This window comes from Papaver somniferum, chromosome 3, assembly GCF_003573695.1.
Source record: "Papaver somniferum cultivar HN1 chromosome 3, ASM357369v1, whole genome shotgun sequence".
In the NCBI taxonomy this organism is placed as follows: Eukaryota; Viridiplantae; Streptophyta; class Magnoliopsida; order Ranunculales; family Papaveraceae; genus Papaver; species Papaver somniferum.
The window spans coordinates 100,701,411-100,708,508 of record NC_039360.1 but is presented as its reverse complement, the minus strand read 5'-3'; the positions used below and the strand labels follow the sequence as shown (position 1 = coordinate 100,708,508).

The following is a 7,098-nucleotide window of genomic DNA, read 5'->3' as shown; positions in this document are numbered from 1 at the left end:
TGAAAAATATTATGGGAGTTACAAATGATTTGTCAGAAGCTTTACAAAGAAAAGACCAGGATATTGTGAATGCCATGAAGTTAGTTCGGATTTGTAAGACAAGACTACAAGAGATGAGGGATAATGGTTGGAATGATTTACTTAGTGAAGTATCTTCATTTTGTGAGCAGCATAAGATTAAGGTTGTTTGTATGAATGATTCTAGTTTAGGTAAAGGAAGAGCAAAACGCAATGTCCAAGAAAACAGCAACGAGCATAAATACCGTATTGGGATATTTAATGTTGTTATAGATTTGCAACTAAGAGAATTGAATGATCGCTTTACTGAAACAACTACGGAGCTTCTTCTTTGTGTAGCTTGCTTATGTCCGAGTGATTCGTTTGCTGCTTTTGATAAGGACAAGTTGAAGCGCCTTGCAGAATTTTATCCAAAGGATTTTTCTGAAATTGACATTGTATTACTCGATGGTCAACTTCAAAACTACATTATGGATGTGAGAACAAGCACTGAGTTTTCAAGTTTGAATGGAATTACTGATCTTGCCCGAAAAATGGTGGAAACAAAGAAAGACAAGGTCTATTCAAAGGTTTATTTACTGTTGACATTGGCGTTGATCTTACCGGTTGCTACTGCCAGTGTAGAAAGACTCTTTTCTGCTATGAAAATACTGAAGACTCGATTGCGTAATAGAATGGGTGATGAGTGGTTGAACGACTGCTTACTTGCATATGTTGAAAAATTAATAATGGATAGCATCGTCAATGACATTATTATGAACCGTTTTCAGATCATGAAGCCACGCAAAGGGAGGCTGTAAGTTGGTACTTGAGTATACAATGTGAAATGGGGGAGATGATATAACATAGATTAATTAGCATCAGGTAGGGTTTACATGAATGATTTATTTTCTCCATCTTTTGGGCAGACTTATGGTTATGGGTCTTTTGATTTTTGCAGTTGATGTAGAGATGAGTTCATCTATTTTGGCGAAAATGGTAAGCTTTACATTTTTGTATATAAGTATATTAGTTGTAATGGGTTTGCTAGCTCGTTAAACAGTCATGCTTTTGAACTCCTTTCGTCTTTGTTTCAGGTATCTCAAACTTGGATTCAAAGGACAAAACTCGCATATGCAAATCATAGTCTAGTCATGTAATTTACTTTGTTGAGGAGAAAGATGTGCTGAAAATGCTTTTGGAACTAAATTGCAGTGGAACTTGCGCACAAAGGCAAAAATTTCGAACGACTTTTTTGATTCAGTTTAAAAAATTTTTTTGTGAATATTAGAAATTTTTTTTCGACCCCACAACCTTTAAGTCCTGGCTCCGTCCCTGCCACAGTGGTTATATCTTTATGTAATGCTTATTTAAAGGTTCTTTCAAGTTAATGTAAAATGCAGAGTGTCTTAGCAATGTAATCTTTATGTGAGTTTTGTTCAAATCTCTCTCTCACTCCTCTCTTGATCCATGAAATCCAACATGATATCAGAGTTGGGGTTGAGAGCTGAGTCGAGGGAGAGGGTTATATAGAAAAAGATGTTTCGCAAGAGTTCAAAAAAAATGTTCATAAGTTTTAAGAATGCTGAGAGAAGGTTTAGAAAATTGTTTTGAAAATTTTGTTTTTAAATAGTATGATTTATTTGGTGAGAAAAGTGATGTTAGAAAAATTGTTCCCGGGGAAGAAAAAAAGTAGATTTATGTCTGTTTGGAAAATAAGGGTTTCCGTTGAAAAAAATGTTTTTTTTTAGTCAGAAAACACGGGTTTGTAGTTGTGATGAAGACAAAGTTGGAAAGTAAGGATTTCTAACTATGAGATGAAAAAAAATGTGATGAAGAAAAATCCTACTAATTACGTCTTTAGAAAACAAGGGTTTCCATTGAAGAAAACAAAATTTGAGAAAAAAAATTTGCATAAAAAAATTGATTACAATTTTTGTTGAGAAGAGAAATTGTGATGAAAATATTTTTGGTGCAAAATTGTTTTGTTCAAAATATGTAGAGGGATTCTAAATTTTGTTCAAAAAAATTTGGGTTAGTCTAAGTTATGTTGAATGTTGATTGGCTAACAATGATGATGATGAATGATGATGATGTTGATGGTGGTGGCGACGACAAACATACAAAAGATGTTGCTGATTTATGATGATGGATGATGTAATGATGAAGATAATGATCTGATGAAGACTGTGGCGACGATAATCGTTGCGATGATGAATATTTTTTTTTTTGCTAATATGATGCAGTGATGAAAGCCAGCGAAGAATTAAACGTGTCTGAATTAAGGGAAGGTGTTGGATATAATCCAAACACGGTTTAAGAAGAAAAAGGAAACGTGTGTTTAAATTTGGTAAATGTGATCTCCTATTAATTAGGTATCATAAGACGTGTTTTAGATAATTACTGGTTAGTAATTGTTGAACTAACAGACGTGGGAAATGTAGGCCTACAAGTTAGGAATTAAATGTTAGTGGAATAAGTAATGGATTAGTGGTTATATCTTTATGTAATGCCTATTTAAAGGTTCTTTCAAGTTAATGTAAAATGCAGAGTGTCTTAGCAATGTAATCTTTATGTGAGTTGTTCAAATCTCTTTCTCACTCCTTTCTTGATCTATGAAATCCAACAAGGAAGTGATTGATGAATTGTCGGCTGAGGAAGTTGTTGATTTGGATGAGATACAAGAGCTTCAAGAACTAACTGTTGTTTCAACAGATAGATTTGATCTTGATAATTATGGTAAAACTATACCTAGGATATTAGAGCCTAAATTTAAGATGACCTGAATTACTTGATCAGAGTTGGGTTGTACCGATTTCAGTTTATGGGAACTTATAGATTGAGATTACTGGTGTTGCACATGATTCTAGAGAGGTGTGTTCGGGTTATTTGTTTGTGTGTTGTGTTGGGATGAAAACGGATGGGTATTTGTTTCTGAATGAGGCTGATAAAAGAGGAGCTGTTGCAGTTGTTGCTAGCAAAGAGATTGATATAGATAAGACTTTGGGGTGTAAGGCTTTAGTTAGTGTTGAAGACATGAATGCAGTTCTTGCTGCATTGGCGGGTTGTTTTTATGGAAGTCCATCGATGAAATGTCTGTAATTGGTGTTACAGGTACGAACAGAAAACCAACTATTCCCTCTGTTACTTTTTAATAGGCCAGTTTCTTTTTTTGAGAAAATTAAGGAAATTAAGAGAACTAATTATTGAAAGTGGTCCTCTAGACACTTGTCAATAAAAAAAGTGAAGTGAAATGGTCCTCATGACACTTATCAGCCAAAGAAATAAGTGAAATGGTCCACATAACACTTGTCATCAAAATAAGTTAAAAGAAAAGTGATCCCAGAAAATTAAAGTAACATTTGACTTTCCCAATTAGGAAACTGTCTTATTTCTTTGAAATATTTATTTATAAAAACTGGCCTATTAAAAAGTAACCGAGGGAGTACATCGTATGTGGAAAAGGCGTAAAGTTTGGGAACTGGGGTGTCGAGAACTGTAACTTATTACGACTCTGGATGCAGTTTTGGTCCAGAAGATGATGGCTAAGATGCTTCATAATGGGGCTGACTAGGCTGAGACAGTTGTTATGGAGGCTTCAATGCATGGACTTTCGCTTGGAAGGTGTGATGAGTTTAATTTTGATATCACTGTGTTCACAAACTTGACTAGGGACCATATGGATTTCCATCAGACAGAATATAGAGATGCAAAGGCCAAGCTTTTTGCAAATATAGTGGACCCAGATCGGCATAGGAAGATTGTGAAAATTAACGACCCAAATGCTCTCTTCTTCATTGCGCAAGGGAACCCAGAAGTACCTGTTGTCACATTTGCTATGGAGAATAAGAGTGCAGATGTTCATATATTGAAATTTGAGCTCTCTCTTTTTCACACTCAGGTGTTGGTTAATACTCCTCCAAGGGATATTAGAGATATCTTCAGGGTTGCTTGGGAGGCACGATATCTACAATATTGTTGCGGCTGTGTCAGTTGGCATAGCTGTGGGAGCACCTTTGGAAGACACGCTAGAAGGATTGAAGAAGTTGATGGCGTACCAGGCAGGTGCGAATTAATATTAAAGAACAGGCATTTGGAGTATTTGTACTATGCTCATACTGTCATACACCTGATGCCTTATCTAGACTCTTGGATGTTGCAAGAGAGCATGCACCACGAAGAATTATCACAGGTGTGTCCCCTTCCGTTTTGCTGATCAGTTTAAATTTGTATTGGATTAACATGAAATTCCTCCTCTTAAGACAAAAGAAAAAGAAAAGAACTTAAGTGTTCTTCTATTAGATGAACAAGTCATATATAACTCTTCATCAGTTATAGCATCTGAAAAAAGAAGTTACAACCTTTGAACAAAGAATTAAAACAAACAGTTATACTACATCGGTGAAGATAGCTACAGAAAAAAGTGATGTTACTCTTTTAACTTCTGACAGGACGGAAGATCCATGTAAGTAACTAAGTTTTGTTGAATATACAGATTAGACTGCACCAATTAAAGTTCTGAACTGACATCTATCTCTAGCTTCATGTCTGAATCCCTTATAAATAGTGACGAGATAACGTGTGTATTTTGAACCCTTTGCCCTTGGTCTTCAAATTTGTCTGAGGTGTTCTTGATGGGTAGTGGTTTGAGTGCATAACAGAATGCAACTAACATCATCTGCCTCAGTATTAGGTTGTAAAGTTCCCGAAGAATGTACCTTTAGTTGGATTTAGGTTGATTTTCACTATGTTGTGTGTTTGTGAATGTGAGCTGGTACCATGTGATTGTTTGAAGTAGGTAATGTTGTCATAGGGTCACAGGTTGAATACTGATATGGGATTGCTTGTTCTTGGGTTGGGATCATATATGAAGCATCCATTTTTCTCTTAAATTCGGATTATTTGAATGTACCAGCGAGATTTCGCAATGCTGATGTCTTTAGGATGTCAGCTGCTGCCTATCCAGATTAGCAAACCTTGGATGTGTTGGACCAAAATCAGAGATTATTCGGAAATGAACAAGAAAACTTAGTTGGTGATCCTCAGCTAAGTTATTTTAGTTTGAGTGGGTTGTTTGCCAGTGAAGTCCTGGATTGTATTTCTGTTATCTTTGTATTTCACATTGAAATGCGACATACTGTATCATATTAAGTACCATAGAATTTTCTTTATTCTTTCATAACAAATTGATTTTGAATAAGGGGACAATAAAGAGTTATGTTATTTTGAATTGGCAGGTGATATTCATGGCCAGTATTTGTATCTTCACTGTCTTTTCCAATGTACTGGACTACCTTCAGAGACGGACTACTTGTTCATGGGGGACTATGTAGACGGAGGTGAACAGAGCAAACAGACAATTTGCCTTCTTCCCGCACACAAAACTAAATTTGAAGGATACATTCTTCTTTCTTGGACGCAATCACAGAGCCTTTACATTTTTAAACACAACTGGTCTGCCTTTCAAATTCTTGTTAACATACTCATATCTTAGTAATGATTTGATTTTTTCACTTGAAATTAGAATTTTTGTTGCTTCTCCTTCTTCTTCTAGAAACTGTAAGTAAGAATATATTTCTTGGGAGATTAATGACCAACTAATCCATCAATCTAACTTCCATTTTTTTTAACTTGGAATGGCCGGCTCGAGATTCGAACTGGCAACTAAATGTTCATATGAATGGACAAACAAAAAGTTCGGTCCCACGTCAGTCAGTGAGATGACGAAATAGAAATTCGCTTTTAAGTTTTTAAAAATCCTGTTTTAGGGCATACAAAAAGATTATAGGGCATACAAATCAATATTCCTATTTGCGGCGTCTTTATAATGAGTATCTAGTTGATAGTTTAATTATCTATATACTCTTAAACTTTTTAAATTACTAATATGTCTTTATCCTTAATATAAAAATTTAAAATCAGTTTTCTAAAAATCAAAATCAGCTTCATCTTCCTCTTTAAGCCGAACTTTTCCTCTCCCTCACGAGATATTTTTTTTTATCGCCGTGGTTAATCGTCGATTCGCGAAAATTTAATCGACGATTAAACTCAACTATATAATGGGTCGTAAGAAGGAAAAAGCAATGAGAAGACGTTCAAAATCGTCCACTAATCCAAACATTGAAGAAGAAGAACCGAAGACAATTAGTTAAATCATTAGTCTCATCCTTTCTTAATTACCATATAGTAGACCCCGTAGGTACAACAGGGGGGCTTGCTATAGCTTGGATTGATGGTTTTTACTTTGAAGTAGCTCAGTGGAACATCAATATGATTATATTATTGTTAATTTGCTGTTGACACAGAGCAATGGGCTCTAACATGCTTTTATAGTAATTCTTATCCTCTAATAGAAACATAGCTTGGGATTTCTTAGAAGAAATAAGCGTACAAATAATTAGGAGAAATATGCCATGGATAGTCTAGGAAACTTTAACATGATTTTTAATCAATCTGAAAAGTTAGGAGGTCTCTCACTCAATAAAACAAACAATGAATATTATTATAACATTCTAGAGAGAGGTGGCTTGTATGATTTAGGTTTCTCTGGTTCTGACTTCACTTAGGATAATCATAGAGAAGGAAATCAAAACATTCAAGAAAGGCTAGATAGAGCAGTAATTAATGTTGAGTGGCACTCTCAATTCCCTAATACTTCATTGGTGTCCAAACATCCTTGATCAATAAATACCTAAATTTGCATTTCTATAAAACATCCTTGGTAATCCATTGTTAACAGACTTCGTTCTGTGCGTGATTGATCACAATAGATTCAAGTGGTGTTGTGCAGGTTTTGAAGATAAAAGAAGATCTGAAGAAGAATAATATTTCTTATTAGTTTTCGTATCTTGTGAACTGTATGCACAAACCTTGATCGGCTGAGATCCAACTAAAATCAATTTATCTTTGATAGATCTGATTGATTAGTTGCGTGAGATCGACATTCTCTATATTTCTCTTTGAGATTTATACTTATTGATTGCGAATCTAAACTTGACTACTTTGGTAGTCATTGGATAGATTAATCTAACCAGACAAAGGAGTTTATTAGAAACGGAAGATCTTTTGTCAAAAACTCATCTATATCTTGTAGCAAGATTG

General features: G+C 34.9%; 1 pseudogene; it reads left to right on the top strand.

Moving 5' to 3' along the window:
- Window positions 1–2,551: 2,551 nt before the first annotated feature.
- LOC113356970 lies at window positions 2,552–5,536 on the top strand (annotated as a pseudogene).
- Window positions 5,537–7,098: the final 1,562 nt, after the last annotated feature.